This window comes from Pleurodeles waltl, chromosome 1_1, assembly GCF_031143425.1.
Source record: "Pleurodeles waltl isolate 20211129_DDA chromosome 1_1, aPleWal1.hap1.20221129, whole genome shotgun sequence".
Lineage (NCBI taxonomy): Eukaryota > Metazoa > Chordata > Amphibia > Caudata > Salamandridae > Pleurodeles > Pleurodeles waltl.
The window spans coordinates 758,047,096-758,065,789 of record NC_090436.1 but is presented as its reverse complement, the minus strand read 5'-3'; positions in this window follow the sequence as shown (position 1 = coordinate 758,065,789).

The following is an 18,694-nucleotide window of genomic DNA, read 5'->3' as shown; positions in this document are numbered from 1 at the left end:
TACAGGTAGGCACTTTGCAAAAAACACCTCTGTTTTCCGTCACAAATTTGGATGCATCCACTTTGCGCTTTGGGGCGTTTTCTGTCACGGGCGCAAGGCCTACCCACACAAGTGAGGTATCATTTTTATTGGGAGACGTGGGGGAACGCTGGGTGGAAGGAAATTTGTGGCTTCTCTCAGATTCCAGAACTTTCTGCCACAGAAATGTTAGGAACATGTGTTTTTTTAGCCAAATTTTGAGGTTTGCAAAGGATTCTGGGTAACAGAACCTGGTCCGATCCACACAAGTCACCTCATCTTGGATTCCCCTAGGTCTCTAGTTTTCAGAAATGCACAGGTTTGGTAGGTTTCCCTAGGTGGCGGCTGAGCTACAGGCCAAAATCTACAGGTAGGCACTTTGCAAAAAACACCTCTGTTTTCCTTCACAAATTTGGATGTGTCCACGTTGCGCTTTGGGGCGTTTCCTGTCGCGGGCGCTAGGCCTACCCACACAAGTGAGGTATCATTTTTATCGGGAGACGTGGGGGAACGCTGGGTGGAAGGAAATTTGTGGCTCCTCTCAGATTCCAGAACTTTCTGCCACAGAAATTTGAGGAACATGTGTTTTTTTAGCCAAATTTTGAGATTTGCAAAGGATTCTGGGTAACAGAACCTGGTCCGAGCCACACAAGTCACCCCATCTTGGATTCCCCTAGGTCTCTAGTTTTCAGAAATGCACAGGTTTGGTAGGTTTCCCTAGGTGGCGGCTGAGCTACAGGCCAAAATCTACAGGTAGGCACTTTGCAAAAAACACCTCTGTTTTCCTTCACAAATTTGGATGTGTCCACGTTGTGCTTTGGGGCGTTTCCTGTCGCGGGCGCTAGGCCTACCCACACAAGTGAGGTATCATTTTTATCGGGAGACGTGGGGGAAAGCTGGGTGGAAGGAAATTTGTGGCTCCTCTCAGATTCCAGAACTTTCTGCCACAGAAATGTTAGGAACATGTGTTTTTTTAGCCAAATTTTGAGGTTTGCAAAGAATTCTGGGTAACAGAACCTGGTCCGAGCCACACAAGTCACCCCATCTTGGATTCCCCTAGGTCTCTAGTTTTCAGAAATGCACAGGTTTGGTTGGTTTCCATAGGTGGCGTCTGAGCTACAGGCCAAAATCTACAGGTAGGCACTTTGCAAAAAACACCTCTGTTTTCCTTCATAAATTTGGATGTGTCCACGATGCGCTTTGGGGCGTTTACTGTCGCGGGCGCTAGGCCTACCCACACAAGTGAGGTATCATTTTTATCGGGAGACGTGGGGGAACGCTGGGTGGAAGGAAATTTGTGGCTCCTCTCAGATTCCAGAACTTTCTGCCACAGAAATGTTAGGAAGATGTGTTTTTTTAGCCAAATTTTGAGGTTTGCAAAGGATTCTGGGTAACAGAACCTGGTCCGAGCCACACAAGTCACCCCATCTTGGATTCCCCTAGGTCTCTAGTTTTCAGAAATTCACAGGTTTGGTAGGTTTCCCTAGGTGGCGGCTGAGCTACAGGCCAAAATCTACAGGTAGGCACTTTGCAAAAAACACCTCTGTTTTCCTTCATAAATTTGGATGTGTCCACGATGCGCTTTGGGGCATTTACTGTCGCGGGCGCTAGGCCTACCCACACAAGTGAGGTATCATTTTTATCGGGAGACGTGGGGGAACGCTGGGTGGAAGGAAATTTGTGGCTCCTCTCAGATTCCAGAACTTTCTGCCACAGAAATGTTAGGAACATGTGTTTTTTTAGCCAAATTTTGAGGTTTGCAAAGGATTCTGGGTAACAGAACCTGGTCCGAGCCACACAAGTCACCCCATCTTGGATTCCCCTAGGTCTCTAGTTTTCAGAAATGCACAGGTTTGGTAGGTTTCCCTAGGTGGCGGCTGAGCTACAGGCCAAAATCTACAGGTAGGCACTTTGCAAAAAACACCTCTGTTTTCCTTCAAAAATTTGGCTGTGTCCACATTGCGCTCTGGGGCGTTTCCTGTCACGGTCGCTAGCCTACGCACACAAGTGAGGTATCATTTTTATCGGGAGACGTGGGGGAACGCTGGGTGGAAGGAAATTCGTGGCTCCTCTCAGATTCCAGAACTTTCTGCCACAGAAATGTGAGGAACATGTGTTTTTTTAGCCAAATTTTGAGGTTTGCAAAGGATTCTGGGTAACAGAACCTGGTCTGAGCCACACAAGTCACCCCATCTTGGATTCCCCTAGGTCTCTAGTTTTCAGAAATGCACAGATTTGGTAGGTTTCCCTAGGTGGCAGCTGAGCTACAGGCCAAAATCTACAGGTAGGCACTTTGCAAAAAACACCTCTGTTTTCCTTCACTAATTTGGATGTGTCCACGTTGCGCTTTGGGGCGTTACCTGTCACGGGCGCTAGGCCTACCCACACAAGTGAGGTATCATTTTTATCGGGAGACGTGGGGGAACGCTGGGTGGAAGGAAATTTGTGGCTCCTCTCAGATTCCAGAACTTTCTGCCACAGAAATGTTAGGAACATGTGTTTTTTTAGCCAAATTTTGAGGTTTGCAAAGGATTCTGGGTAACAGAACCTGGTCCGAGCCACACAAGTCACCCCATCTTGGATTCCCCTAGGTCTCTAGTTTTCAGAAATTCACAGGTTTGGTAGGTTTCCCTAGGTGGCGGCTGAGCTACAGGCCAAAATCTACAGGTAGGCACTTTGCAAAAAACACCTCTGTTTTCCTTCATAAATTTGGATGTGTCCACGATGCGCTTTGGGGCGTTTACTGTCGCGGGCGCTAGGCCTACCCACACAAGTGAGGTATCATTTTTATCGGGAGACGTGGGGGAACGCTGGGTGGAAGGAAATTTGTGGCTCCTCTCAGATTCCAGGACTTTCTGCCACACAAATGTTAGGAACATGTGTTTTTTTAGCCAAATTTTGAGGTTTGCAAAGGATTCTGGGTAACAGAACCTGGTCCGAGCCACACAAGTCACCCCATCTTGGATTCCCCTAGGTCTCTAGTTTTCAGAAATGCACAGGTTTGGTAGGTTTCCCTAGGTGGCGGCTGAGCTACAGGCCAAAATCTACAGGTAGGCACTTTGCAAAAAAACACCTCTGTTTTCCTTCAAAAATTTGGCTGTGTCCACATTGCGCTCTGGGGCGTTTCCTGTCACGGGCGCTAGCCTACGCACACAAGTGAGGTATCATTTTTATCGGCAGACGTGGGGGAACGCTGGGTGGAAGGAAATTCGTGGCTCCTCTCAGATTCCAGAACTTTCTGCCACAGAAATGTGAGGAACATGTGTTTTTTTAGCCAAATTTTGAGGTTTGCAAAGGATTCTGGGTAACAGAACCTGGTCCGAGCCACACAAGTCACCCCATCTTGGATCCCCCTAGGTCTCTAGTTTTCAGAAATGCACAGATTTGGTAGGTTTCCCTAGGTGGCGGCTGAGCTACAGGCCAAAATCTACAGGTAGGCACTTTGCAAAAAACACCTCTGTTTTCCTTCACAAATTTGGATGTGTCCACGTTGCGCTTTGGGGCGTTACCTGTCACGGGCGCTAGTCCTACCAACACAAGTGAGGTATCATTTTTATCGGGAGACGTAGGGGGAACGCTGGGTGGAAGGAAATTTGTGGCTCCTCTCAGATTCCAGAACTTTCTGCCACAGAAATGTTAGGAACATGTGTTTTTTTAGCCAAATTTTGAGGTTTGCAAAGGATTCTGGGTAACAGAACCTGGTCCGAGCCACACAAGTCACCCCATCTTGGATTCCCCTAGGTCTCTATTTTTCAGAAATGCACAGGTTTGGTAGGTTTCCCTAGGTGGCGGCTGAGCTACAGGCCAAAATCTACAGGTAGGCACTTTTCAAAAAACACCTCTGTTTTCCTTCAAAAATGTGGCTGTGTCCACATTGCGCTCTGGGGCGTTTCCTGTCACGGGCGCTAGCCTACGCACACAAGTGAGGTATCATTTTTATCGGGAGACGTGGGGGAACGCTGGGTGGAAGGAAATTCGTGGCTCCTCTCAGATTCCAGAACTTTCTGCCACAGAAATGTGAGGAACATGTGTTTTTTTAGCCAAATTTTGAGGTTTGCAAAGGATTCTGGGTAACAGAACTTGGTCCGAGCCACACAAGTCACCCCATCTTGGACTCCCCTAGGTCTCTAGTTTTCAGAAATGCACAGATTTGGTAGGTTTCCCTAGGTGGCGGCTGAGCTACAGGCCAAAATCTACAGGTAGGCACTTTGCAAAAAACACCTCTGTTTTCCTTCACAAATTTGGATGTGTCCACGTTGCGCTTTGGGGCGTTACCAGTCACGGGCGCTAGGCCTACCCACACAAGTGAGGTATCATTTTTATCGGGAGACGTGGGGGAACGCTGGGTGGAAGGAAATTTGTGGCTCCTCTCAGATTCCAGAACTTTCTGCCACAGAAATGTTAGGAACATGTGTTTTTTTAGCCAAATTTTGAGGTTTGCAAAGGATTCTGGGTAACAGAACCTGGTCCGAGCCACACAAGTCACCCCATCTTGGATTCCCCTAGGTCTCTAGTTTTCAGAAATGCACAGGTTTGGTAGGTTTCCCTAGGTGGCGGCTGAGCTACAGGCCAAAATCTACAGGTAGGCACTTTGCAAAAAACACCTCTGTTTTCCTTCAAAAATTTGGCTGTGTCCACATTGCGCTTTGGGGCGTTTCCTGTCACGGGCGCTAGGCCTACGCACACAAGTGAGGTATCATTTTTATCGGGAGACGTGGGGGAACGCTGGGTGGAAGGAAATTCGTGGCTCCTCTCAGATTCCAGAACTTTCTGCCACAGAAATGTGAGGAACATGTGTTTTTTTAGCCAAATTTTGAGGTTTGCAAAGGATTCTGGGTAACAGAACCTGGTCCGAGCCACACAAGTCACCCCATCTTGGATTCCCCTAGGTCTCCAGTTTTCAGAAATGCACAGGTTTGGTCGGTTTCCCTAGGTGGCGGCTGAGCTACAGGCCAAAATCTACAGGTAGGCACTTTGCAAAAAACACCTCTGTTTTCCTTCACAAATTTGGATGTGTCCACTTTGCGCTTTGGGGCGTTTCATGTCGCGGGCGCTAGGCCTACGCACACAAGTGAGGTATCATTTTTATCGGGAGACGTGGGGGAACGCTGAGTGGAAGGAAATTCGTGGCTCCTCTCAGATTCCAGAACTTTCTGCCACAGAAATGTGAGGAACATTTGTTTTTTTAGCCAAATGTTGAGGTTTGCAAAGGATTCTGGGTAACAGAACCTGGTCCGAGACACACAAGTCACCCCATCTTGGATTCCCCTAGGTCTCTAGTTTTCAGAAATGCACAGGTTTGGTAGGTTTCCATAGGTGGCGGCTGAGCTACAGGCCAAAATCTACAGGTAGGCACTTTGCAAAAAACACCTCTGTTTTCCTTCACAAATTTGGATGTGTCCACTTTGCGCTTTGGGGCGTTTCCTGTCGCGGGCGCTAGGCCTACGCACACAAGTGAGGTATCATTTTTATCGGGAGACGTGGGGGAACGCTGAGTGGAAGGAAATTTGTGGCTCCTCTCAGATTCCAGAACTTTCTGCCACAGAAATGTGAGGAACATGTGTTTTTTTAGCCAAATTTTGAGGTTTGCAAAGGATTCTGGGTAACAGAACCTGGTCCGAGCCACACAAGTCAACCCATCTTGGATTCCCCTAGGTCTCTAGTTTTCATAAATGCACAGGTTTGGTAGGTTTCCCTAGGTGGCGGCTGAGCTACAGGCCAAAATCTACAGGTAGGCACTTTGCAAAAAACACCTCTGTTTTCCTTCAGAAATTTGGATGTGTCCATGTTGCGCTTTGGGGCGTTTCCTGTCGCGGGCGCTAGGCCTACCCACACAAGTGAGGTATCATTTTTATCGGGAGACGTGGGGGAACGCTGGGTGGAAGGAAATTTGTGGCTCCTCTCAGATTCCAGAACTTTCTGCCACAGAAATGTTAGGAACATGTGTTTTTTTAGCCAAATTTTGAGGTTTGCAAAGGATTCTGGGTAACAGAACCTGGTCCGAGCCACACAAGTCACCCCATCTTGGATTCCCCTAGGTCTCTAGTTTTCAGAAATGCACAGGTTTGGTAGGTTTCCCTAGGTGGCGGCTGAGCTACAGGCCAAAATCTACAGGTAGGCACTTTGCAAAAAACACCTCTGTTTTCCTTCAAAAATTTGGCTGTGTCCACATTGCGCTTTGGGGCGTTTCCTGTCACGGGCGCTAGGCCTACGCACACAAGTGAGGTATAATTTTTATCGGGAGACGTGGGGGAACGCTGGGTGGAAGGAAATTCGTGGCTCCTCTCAGATTCCAGAACTTTCTGCCACAGAAATGTGAGGAACATGTGTTTTTTTAGCCAAATTTTGAGGATTGCAAAGGATTCTGGGTAACAGAACCTGGTCCGAGCCACACAAGTCACCCCATCTTGGATTCCCCTAGGTCTCCAGTTTTCAGAAATGCACAGGTTTGGTAGATTTCCCTAGGTGGCGGCTGAGCTACAGGCCAAAATCTACAGGTAGGCACTTTGCAAAAAACACCTCTGTTTTCCTTCACAAATTTGGATGTGTCCACTTTGCGCTTTGGGGCGTTTCCTGTCGCGGGCGCTAGGCCTACGCACACAAGTGAGGTATCATTTTTATCGGGAGACGTGGGGGAACGCTGAGTGGAAGGAAATTCGTGGCTCCTCTCAGATTCCAGAACTTTCTGCCACAGAAATGTGAGGAACATGTGTTTTTTTAGCCAAATGTTGAGGTTTGCAAAGGATTCTGGGTAACAGAACCTGGTCCGAGACACACAAGTCACCCCATCTTGGATTCCCCTAGGTCTCTAGTTTTCAGAAATGCACAGGTTTGGTAGGTTTCCATAGGTGGCGGCTGAGCTACAGGCCAAAATCTACAGGTAGGCACTTTGCAAAAAACACCTCTGTTTTCCTTCACAAATTTGGATGTGTCCACTTTGCGCTTTGGGGCGTTTCCTGTCGCGGGCGCTAGGCCTACGCACACAAGTGAGGTATCATTTTTATCGGGAGACGTGGGGGAACGCTGAGTGGAAGGAAATTTGTGGCTCCTCTCAGATTCCAGAACTTTCTGCCACAGAAATGTGAGGAACATGTGTTTTTTTAGCCAAATTTTGAGGTTTGCAAAGGATTCTGGGTAACAGAACCTGGTCCGAGCCACACAAGTCACCCCATCTTGGATTCCCCTAGGTCTCTAGTTTTCAGAAATGCACAGGTTTGGTAGGTTTCCCTTGGTGGTGGCTGAGCTACAAGCCAAAATCTACAGGTAGGCACTTTGCAAAAAACACCTCTGTTTTCCTTCAAAAATTTGGCTGTGTCCACATTGCGCTTTGGGGCGTTTCCTGTCACGGGCGCTAGGCCTACGCACACAAGTGAGGTATCATTTTTATCGGGAGACGTGGGGGAACGCTGGGTGGAAGGAAATTCGTGGCTCCTCTCAGATTCCAGAACTTTCTGCCACAGAAATGTGAGGAACATGTGTTTTTTTAGCCACATTTTGAGGTTTGCAAAGGATTCTGGGTAACAGAACCTGGTCCGAGCCACACAAGTCACCCCATCTTGGATTCCCCTAGGTCTCTAGTTTTCAGAAATGCACAGGTTTGGTAGGTTTCCCTAGGTGGTGGCTGAGCTACAAGCCAAAATCTACAGGTAGGCACTTTGCAAAAAACACCTCTGTTTTCCGTCACAAATTTGGATGCATCCACTTTGCGCTTTGGGGCGTTTTCTGTCACGGGCGCAAGGCCTACCCACACAAGTGAGGTATCATTTTTATTGGGAGACGTGGGGGAACGCTGGGTGGAAGGAAATTTGTGGCTTCTCTCAGATTCCAGAACTTTCTGCCACAGAAATGTTAGGAACATGTGTTTTTTTAGCCAAATTTTGAGGTTTGCAAAGGATTCTGGGTAACAGAACCTGGTCCGATCCACACAAGTCACCTCATCTTGGATTCCCCTAGGTCTCTAGTTTTCAGAAATGCACAGGTTTGGTAGGTTTCCCTAGGTGGCGGCTGAGCTACAGGCCAAAATCTACAGGTAGGCACTTTGCAAAAAACACCTCTGTTTTCCTTCACAAATTTGGATGTGTCCACGTTGCGCTTTGGGGCGTTTCCTGTCGCGGGCGCTAGGCCTACCCACACAAGTGAGGTATCATTTTTATCGGGAGACGTGGGGGAACGCTGGGTGGAAGGAAATTTGTGGCTCCTCTCAGATTCCAGAACTTTCTGCCACAGAAATTTGAGGAACATGTGTTTTTTTAGCCAAATTTTGAGATTTGCAAAGGATTCTGGGTAACAGAACCTGGTCCGAGCCACACAAGTCACCCCATCTTGGATTCCCCTAGGTCTCTAGTTTTCAGAAATGCACAGGTTTGGTAGGTTTCCCTAGGTGGCGGCTGAGCTACAGGCCAAAATCTACAGGTAGGCACTTTGCAAAAAACACCTCTGTTTTCCTTCACAAATTTGGATGTGTCCACGTTGTGCTTTGGGGCGTTTCCTGTCGCGGGCGCTAGGCCTACCCACACAAGTGAGGTATCATTTTTATCGGGAGACGTGGGGGAAAGCTGGGTGGAAGGAAATTTGTGGCTCCTCTCAGATTCCAGAACTTTCTGCCACAGAAATGTTAGGAACATGTGTTTTTTTAGCCAAATTTTGAGGTTTGCAAAGAATTCTGGGTAACAGAACCTGGTCCGAGCCACACAAGTCACCCCATCTTGGATTCCCCTAGGTCTCTAGTTTTCAGAAATGCACAGGTTTGGTTGGTTTCCATAGGTGGCGTCTGAGCTACAGGCCAAAATCTACAGGTAGGCACTTTGCAAAAAACACCTCTGTTTTCCTTCACAAATTTGGATGTGTCCACATTGCGCTTTGGGGCGTTTCCTGTCGCGGGCGCTAGGCCTACCCACACAAGTGAGGTATCATTTTTATCGGGAGATGTGGGGGAACGCTGGATGGAAGGAAATTCGTGGCTCCTCTCAGATTCCAGAACTTTCTGCCACAGAAATGTGAGGAACATGTGTTTTTTTAGCCAAATTTTGAGGTTTGCAAAGGATTCTGGGTAACAGAACCTGGTCCGAGCCACACAAGTCACCCCATCTTGGATTCCCCTAGGTCTCTAGTTTTCAGAAATTCACAGGTTTGGTATGTTTCCCTAGGTGGCGGCTGAGCTACAGGCCAAAATCTACAGGTAGGCACTTTGCAAAAAACACCTCTGTTTTCCTTCATAAATTTGGATGTGTCCACGATGCGCTTTGGGGCGTTTACTGTCGCGGGCGCTAGGCCTACCCACACAAGTGAGGTATCATTTTTATCGGGAGACGTGGGGGAACGCTGGGTGGAAGGAAATTTGTGGCTCCTCTCAGATTCCAGAACTTTCTGCCACAGAAATGTTAGGAACATGTGTTTTTTTATCCAAATTTTGAGGTTTGCAAAGGATTCAGGGTAACAGAACCTGGTCCGAGCCACACAAGTCACCCCATCTTGGATTCCCCTAGGTCTCTAGTTTTCAGAAATGCACAGGTTTGGTAGGTTTCCCTAGGTGGCGGCTGAGCTACAGGCCAAAATCTACAGGTAGGCACTTTGCAAAAAACACCTCTGTTTTCCTTCATAAATTTGGATGTGTCCACGATGCGCTTTGGGGCGTTTACTGTCGCGGGCGCTAGGCCTACCCACACAAGTGAGGTATCATTTTTATCGGGAGACGTGGGGGAACGCTGGGTGGAAGGAAATTTGTGGCTCCTCTCAGATTCCAGAACTTTCTGCCACAGAAATGTTAGGAACATGTGTTTTTTTAGCCAAATTTTGAGGTTTGCAAAGGATTCTGGGTAACAGAACCTGGTCCGAGCCACACAAGTCACCCCATCTTGGATTCCCCTAGGTCTCTAGTTTTCAGAAATTCACAGGTTTGGTAGGTTTCCCTAGGTGGCGGCTGAGCTACAGGCCAAAATCTACAGGTAGGCACTTTGCAAAAAACACCTCTGTTTTCCTTCATAAATTTGGATGTGTCCACGATGCGCTTTGGGGCGTTTACTGTCGCGGGCGCTAGGCCTACCCACACAAGTGAGGTATAATTTTTATCGGGAGACGTGGGGGAACGCTGGGTGGAAGGAAATTTGTGGCTCCTCTCAGATTCCAGAACTTTCTGCCACAGAAATGTTAGGAACATGTGTTTTTTTAGCCAAATTTTGAGGTTTGCAAAGGATTCTGGGTAACAGAACCTGGTCCGAGCCACACAAGTCACCCCATCTTGGATTCCCCTAGGTCTCTAGTTTTCAGAAATGCACAGGTTTGGTAGGTTTCCCTAGGTGGCGGCTGAGCTACAGGCCAAAATCTACAGGTAGGCACTTTGCAAAAAACACCTCTGTTTTCCTTCAAAAATTTGGCTGTGTCCACATTGCGCTCTGGGGCGTTTCCTGTCACGGTCGCTAGCCTACGCACACAAGTGAGGTATCATTTTTATCGGGAGACGTGGGGAACGCTGGGTGGAAGGAAATTCGTGGCTCCTCTCAGATTCCAGAACTTTCTGCCACAGAAATGTGAGGAACATGTGTTTTTTTAGCCAAATTTTGAGGTTTGCAAAGGATTCTGGGTAACAGAACCTGGTCCGAGCCACACAAGTCACCCCATCTTGGATTCCCCTAGGTCTCTAGTTTTCAGAAATGCACAGATTTGGTAGGTTTCCCTAGGTGGCGGCTGAGCTACAGGCCAAAATCTACAGGTAGGCACTTTGCAAAAAACACCTCTGTTTTCCTTCAAAAATTTGGCTGTGTCCACATTGCGCTTTGGGGCGTTTCCTGTCACGGGCGCTAGGCCTACGCACACAAGTGAGGTATCATTTTTATCGGGAGACGTGGGGGAACGCTGGGTGGAAGGAAATTTGTGGCTCCTCTCAGATTCCAGAACTTTCTGCCACAGAAATGTGAGGAACATGTGTTTTTTTAGCCAAATTTTGAGGTTTGCAAAGGATTCTGGGTAACAGAACCTGGTCCGAGCCACACAAGTCACCCCATCTTGGATTCCCCTAGGTCTCTAGTTTTCAGAAATTCACAGGTTTGGTAGGTTTCCCTAGGTGGCGGCTGAGCTACAGGCCAAAATCTACAGGTAGGCACTTTGCAAAAAACACCTCTGTTTTCCTTCATAAATTTGGATGTGTCCACGATGCGCTTTGGGGCGTTTACTGTCGCGGGCGCTAGGCCTACCCACACAAGTGAGGTATCATTTTTATCGGGAGACGTGGGGGAACGCTGGGTGGAAGGAAATTTGTGGCTCCTCTCAGATTCCAGGACTTTCTGCCACACAAATGTTAGGAACATGTGTTTTTTTAGCCAAATTTTGAGGTTTGCAAAGGATTCTGGGTAACAGAACCTGGTCCGAGCCACACAAGTCACCCCATCTTGGATTCCCCTAGGTCTCTAGTTTTCAGAAATGCACAGGTTTGGTAGGTTTCCCTAGGTGGCGGCTGAGCTACAGGGCAAAATCTACAGGTAGGCACTTTGCAAAAAAACACCTCTGTTTTCCTTCAAAAATTTGGCTGTGTCCACATTGCGCTCTGGGGCGTTTCCTGTCACGGGCGCTAGCCTACGCACACAAGTGAGGTATCATTTTTATCGGGAGACGTGGGGGAACGCTGGGTGGAAGGAAATTCGTGGCTCCTCTCAGATTCCAGAACTTTCTGCCACAGAAATGTGAGGAACATGTGTTTTTTTAGCCAAATTTTGAGGTTTGCAAAGGATTCTGGGTAACAGAACCTGGTCCGAGCCACACAAGTCACCCCATCTTGGATTCCCCTAGGTCTCTAGTTTTCAGAAATGCACAGATTTGGTAGGTTTCCCTAGGTGGCGGCTGAGCTACAGGCCAAAATCTACAGGTAGGCACTTTGCAAAAAACACCTCTGTTTTCCTTCACAAATTTGGATGTGTCCACGTTGCGCTTTGGGGCGTTACCTGTCACGGGCGCTAGTCCTACCAACACAAGTGAGGTATCATTTTTATCGGGAGACGTAGGGGGAACGCTGGGTGGAAGGAAATTTGTGGCTCCTCTCAGATTCCAGAACTTTCTGCCACAGAAATGTTAGGAACATGTGTTTTTTTAGCCAAATTTTGAGGTTTGCAAAGGACTCTGGGTAACAGAACCTGGTCCGAGCCACACAAGTCACCCCATCTTGGATTCCCCTAGGTCTCTAGTTTTCAGAAATGCACAGGTTTGGTAGGTTTCCCTAGGTGGCGGCTGAGCTACAGGCCAAAATCTACAGGTAGGCACTTTTCAAAAAACACCTCTGTTTTCCTTCAAAAATTTGGCTGTGTCCACATTGCGCTCTGGGGCGTTTCCTGTCACGGGCGCTAGCCTACGCACACAAGTGAGGTATCATTTTTATCGGGAGACGTGGGGGAACGCTGGGTGGAAGGAAATTCGTGGCTCCTCTCAGATTCCAGAACTTTCTGCCACAGAAATGTGAGGAACATGTGTTTTTTTAGCCAAATTTTGAGGTTTGCAAAGGATTCTGGGTAACAGAACCTGGTCCGAGCCACACAAGTCACCCCATCTTGGACTCCCCTAGGTCTCTAGTTTTCAGAAATGCACAGATTTGGTAGGTTTCCCTAGGTGGCGGCTGAGCTACAGGCCAAAATCTACAGGTAGGCACTTTGCAAAAAACACCTCTGTTTTCCTTCACAAATTTGGATGTGTCCACGTTGCGCTTTGGGGCGTTACCAGTCACGGGCGCTAGGCCTACCCACACAAGTGAGGTATCATTTTTATCGGGAGACGTGGGGGAACGCTGGGTGGAAGGAAATTTGTGGCTCCTATCAGATTCCAGAACTTTCTGCCACAGAAATGTTAGGAACATGTGTTTTTTTAGCCAAATTTTGAGGTTTGCAAAGGATTCTGGGTAACAGAACCTGGTCCGAGCCACACAAGTCACCCCATCTTGGATTCCCCTAGGTCTCTAGTTTTCAGAAATGCACAGGTTTGGTAGGTTTCCCTAGGTGGCGGCTGAGCTACAGGCCAAAATCTACAGGTAGGCACTTTTCAAAAAACACCTCTGTTTTCCTTCAAAAATTTGGCTGTGTCCACATTGCGCTTTGGGGCGTTTCCTGTCACGGGCGCTAGGCCTACGCACACAAGTGAGGTATCATTTTTATCGGGAGACGTGGGGGAACGCTGGGTGGAAGGAAATTTGTGGCTCCTCTCAGATTCCAGAACTTTCTGCCACAGAAATGTGAGGAACATGTGTTTTTTTAGCCAAATTTTGAGGTTTGCAAAGGATTCTGGGTAACAAAACCTGGTCCGAGCCACACAAGTTACCCCATCTTGGATTCCCCTAGGTCTCTAGTTTTCAGAAATTCACAGGTTTGGTAGGTTTCCCTAGGTGGTGGCTGAGCTACAGGCCAAAATCTACAGGTAGGCACTTTGCAAAAAACACCTCTGTTTTCCTTCATAAATTTGGATGTGTCCACGATGCGCTTTGGGGCGTTTACTGTCGCGGGCGCTAGGCCTACCCACACAAGTGAGGTATCATTTTTATCGGGAGACGTGGGGGAACGCTGGGTGGAAGGAAATTTGTGGCTCCTCTCAGATTCCAGAACTTTCTGCCACACAAATGTTAGGAACATGTGTTTTTTAGCCAAATTTTGAGGTTTGCAAAGGATTCTGGGTAACAGAACCTGGTCCGAGCCACACAAGTCACCCCATCTTGGATTCCCCTAGGTCTCTAGTTTTCAGAAATGCACAGGTTTGGTAGGTTTCCCTAGGTGGCGGCTTAGCTACAGGCCAAAATCTACAGGTAGGCACTTTGCAAAAAAACACCTCTGTTTTCCTTCAAAAATTTGGCTGTGTCCACATTGCGCTCTGGGGCGTTTCCTGTCACGGGCGCTAGCCTACGCACACAAGTGAGGTATCATTTTTATCGGGAGACGTGGGGGAACGCTGGGTGGAAGGAAATTCGTGGCTCCTCTCAGATTCCAGAACTTTCTGCCACAGAAATGTGAGGAACATGTTTTTTTTTAGCCAAATTTTGAGGTTTGCAAAGGATTCCTGGGTAACAGAACCTGGTCCCGAGCCACACAAGTCACCCCCATCTTGGATTCCCCTAGGTCTCTAGTTTTCAGAAATGCACAGATTTGGTAGGTTTCCCTAGGTGGCGGCTGAGCTACAGGCCAAAATCTACAGGTAGGCACTTTGCAAAAAACACCTCTGTTTTCCTTCACAAATTTGGATGTGTCCACGTTGCGCTTTGGGGCGTTACCTGTCACGGGCGCTAGGCCTACCAACACAAGTGAGGTATCATTTTTATCGGGAGACGTGGGGGAACGCTGGGTGGAAGGAAATTCGTGGCTCCTCTCAGATTCCAGAACTTTTTGCCACAGAAATGTGAGGAACATGTGTTTTTTTAGCCAAATTTTGAGGTTTGCAAAGGATTCTGGGTAACAGAACCTGGTCCGAGCCACACAAGTCACCCCATCTTGGATTCCCCTAGGTCTCTAGTTATCAGAAATGCACAGGTTTGGTAGGTTTCCCTAGGTGGCGGCTGAGCTACAGGCCAAAATCTACAGGTAGGCACTTTGCAAAAAACACCTCTGTTTTCCTTCAAAAATTTGGATGTGTCCACGTTGCGCTTTGGGGCGTTTCCTGTCGCGGGCGCTAGGCCTACCCACACAAGTGAGGTATCATTTTTATCGGGAGACGTGGGGGAACGCTGGGTGGAAGGAAATTCGTGGCTCCTCTCAGATTCCAGAACTTTCTGCCACAGAAATGTGAGGAACATGTGTTTTTTTAGCCAAATTTTGAGGTTTGCAAAGGATTCTGGGTAACAGAACCTGGTCCGAGCCACACAAGTCACCCCATCTTGGATTCCCCTAGGTCACTAGTTTTCAGAAATTCACAGGTTTGGTAGGTTTCCCTAGGTGGCGGCTGAGCTACAGGCCAAAATCTACAGGTATGCACTTTGAAAAAAACACCTCTGTTTTCCTTCATAAATTTGGATGTGTCCACGATGCGCTTTGGGGCGTTTACTGTCGCGGGCGCTAGGCCTACCCACACAAGTGAGGTATCATTTTTATCAGGAGACGTGGGGGAACGCTGGGTGGAAGGAAATTTGTGGCTCCTCTCAGATTCCAGAACTTTCTGCCACAGAAATGTTAGGAACATGTGTTTTTTTAGCCAAATTTTGAGGTTTGCAAAGGATTCTGGGTAACAGAACCTGGTCCGAGCCACACAAGTCACCCCATCTTGGATTCCCCTAGGTCTCTAGTTTTCAGAAATTCACAGTTTTGGTAGGTTTCCCTAGGTGGCGGCTGAGCTACAGGCCAAAATCTACAGGTAGGCACTTTGCAAAAAACACCTCTGTTTTCCTTCATAAATTTGGATGTGTCCACGATGCGCTTTGGGGCGTTGACTGTCGCGGGCGCTAGGTCTACCCACACAAGTGAGGTATCATTTTTATCGGGAGACGTAGGGGGAACGCTGGGTGGAAGGAAATTTGTGGCTCCTCTCAGATTCCAGAACTTTCTGCCACAGAAATGTTAGGAACATGTGTTTTTTTAGCCAAATTTTGAGGTTTGCAAAGGATTCTGGGTAACAGAACCTGGTCCGAGCCACACAAGTCACCCCATCTTGGATTCCCCTAGGTCTCTAGTTTTCAGAAATGCACAGGTTTGGTAGGTTTCCCTAGGTGGCGGCTGAGCTACAGGCCAAAATCTACAGGTAGGCACTTTTCAAAAAACACCTCTGTTTTCCTTCAAAAATTTGGCTGTGTCCACATTGCGCTCTGGGGCGTTTCCTGTCACGGGCGCTAGCCTACGCACACAAGTGAGGTATCATTTTTATCGGGAGACGTGGGGGAACGCTGGGTGGAAGGAAATTCGTGGCTCCTCTCAGATTCCAGAACTTTCTGCCACAGAAATGTGAGGAACATGTGTTTTTTTAGCCAAATTTTGAGGTTTGCAAAGGATTCTGGGTAACAGAACCTGGTCCGAGCCACACAAGTCACCCCATCTTGGACTCCCCTAGGTCTCTAGTTTTCAGAAATGCACAGATTTGGTAGGTTTCCCTAGGGGGCGGCTGAGCTACAGGCCAAAATCTACAGGTAGGCACTTTGCAAAAAACACCTCTGTTTTCCTTCACAAATTTGGATGTGTCCACGTTGCGCTTTGGGGCGTTACCAGTCACGGGCGCTAGGCCTACCCACACAAGTGAGGTATCATTTTTATCGGGAGACGTGGGGGAACGCTGGGTGGAAGGAAATTTGTGGCTCCTCTCAGATTCCAGAACTTTCTGCCACAGAAATGTTAGGAACATGTGTTTTTTTAGCCAAATTTTGAGGTTTGCAAAGGATTCTGGGTAACAGAACCTGGTCCGAGCCACACAAGTCACCCCATCTTGGATTCCCCTAGGTCTCTAGTTTTCAGAAATGCACAGGTTTGGTAGGTTTCCCTAGGTGGCGGCTGAGCTACAGGCCAAAATCTACAGGTAGGCACTTTTCAAAAAACACCTCTGTTTTCCTTCAAAAATTTGGCTGTGTCCACATTGCACTTTGGGGCGTTTCCTGTCACGGGCGCTAGGCCTACGCACACAAGTGAGGTATCATTTTTATCGGGAGACGTGGGGGAACGCTGGGTGGAAGGAAATTTGTGGCTCCTCTCAGATTCCAGAACTTTCTGCCACAGAAATGTGAGGAACATGTGTTTTTTTAGCCAAATTTTGAGGTTTGCAAAGGATTCTGGGTAACAAAACCTGGTCCGAGCCACACAAGTTACCCCATCTTGGATTCCCCTAGGTCTCTAGTTTTCAGAAATTCACAGGTTTGGTAGGTTTCCCTAGGTGGCGGCTGAGCTACAGGCCAAAATCTACAGGTAGGCACTTTGCAAAAAACACCTCTGTTTTCCTTCATAAATTTGGATGTGTCCACGATGCGCTTTGGGGCGTTTACTGTCGCGGGCGCTAGGCCTACCCACACAAGTGAGGTATCATTTTTATCGGGAGACGTGGGGGAACGCTGGGTGGAAGGAAATTTGTGGCTCCTCTCAGATTCCAGAACTTTCTGCCACACAAATGTTAGGAACATGTGTTTTTTTAGCCAAATTTTGAGGTTTGCAAAGGATTCTGGGTAACAGAACCTGGTCCGAGCCACACAAGTCACCCCATCTTGGATTCCCCTAGGTCTCTAGTTTTCAGAAATGCACAGATTTGGTAGGTTTCCCTAGGTGGCGGCTGAGCTACAGGCCAAAATCTACAGGTAGGCACTTTGCAAAAAACACCTCTGTTTTCCTTCACAAATTTGGATGTGTCCACGTTGCGCTTTGGGGCGTTACCTGTCACGGGCGCTAGGCCTACCAACACAAGTGAGGTATCATTTTTATCGGGAGACGTGGGGGAACGCTGGGTGGAAGGAAATTCGTGGCTCCTCTCAGATTCCAGAACTTTCTGCCACAGAAATGTGAGGAACATGTGTTTCTTTTAGCCAAATTTTGAGGTTTGCAAAGGATTCTGGGTAACAGAACCTGGTCCGAGCCACACAAGTCACCCCATCTTGGATTCCCCTAGGTCTCTAGTTATCAGAAATGCACAGGTTTGGTAGGTTTCCCTAGGTGGCGGCTGAGCTACAGGCCAAAATCTACAGGTAGGCACTTTGCAAAAAACACCTCTGTTTTCCTTCAAAAATTTGGATGTGTCCACGTTGCGCTTTGGGGCGTTTCCTGTCGCGGGCGCTAGGCCTACCCACACAAGTGAGGTATCATTTTTATCGGGAGACGTGGGGGAACGCTGGGTGGAAGGAAATTCGTGGCTCCTCTCAGATTCCAGAACTTTCTGCCACAGAAATGTGAGGAACATGTGTTTTTTTAGCCAAATTTTGAGGTTTGCAAAGGATTCTGGGTAACAGAACCTGGTCCGAGCCACACAAGTCACCCCATCTTGGACTCCCCTAGGTCTCTAGTTTTCAGAAATGCACAGATTTGGTAGGTTTCCCTAGGGGGCGGCTGAGCTACAGGCCAAAATCTACAGGTAGGCACTTTGCAAAAAACACCTCTGTTTTCCTTCACAAATTTGGATGTGTCCACGTTGCGCTTTGGGGCGTTACCAGTCACGGGCGCTAGGCCTACCCACACAAGTGAGGTATCATTTTTATCGGGAGACGTGGGGGAACGCTGGGTGGAAGGAAATTTGTGGCTCCTCTCAGATTCCAGAACTTTCTGCCACAGAAATGTTAGGAACATGTGTTTTTTTAGCCAAATTTTGAGGTTTGCAAAGGATTCTGGGTAACAGAACCTGGTCCGAGCCACACAAGTCACCCCATCTTGGATTCCCCTAGGTCTCTAGTTTTCAGAAATGCACAGGTTTGGTAGGTTTCCCTAGGTGGCGGCTGAGCTACAGGCCAAAATCTACAGGTAGGCACTTTTCAAAAAACACCTCTGTTTTCCTTCAAAAATTTGGCTGTGTCCACATTGCACTTTGGGGCGTTTCCTGTCACGGGCGCTAGGCCTACGCACACAAGTGAGGTATCATTTTTATCGGGAGACGTGGGGGAACGCTGGGTGGAAGGAAATTTGTGGCTCCTCTCAGATTCCAGAACTTTCTGCCACAGAAATGTGAGGAACATGTGTTTTTTTAGCCAAATTTTGAGGTTTGCAAAGGATTCTGGGTAACAAAACCTGGTCCGAGCCACACAAGTTACCCCATCTTGGATTCCCCT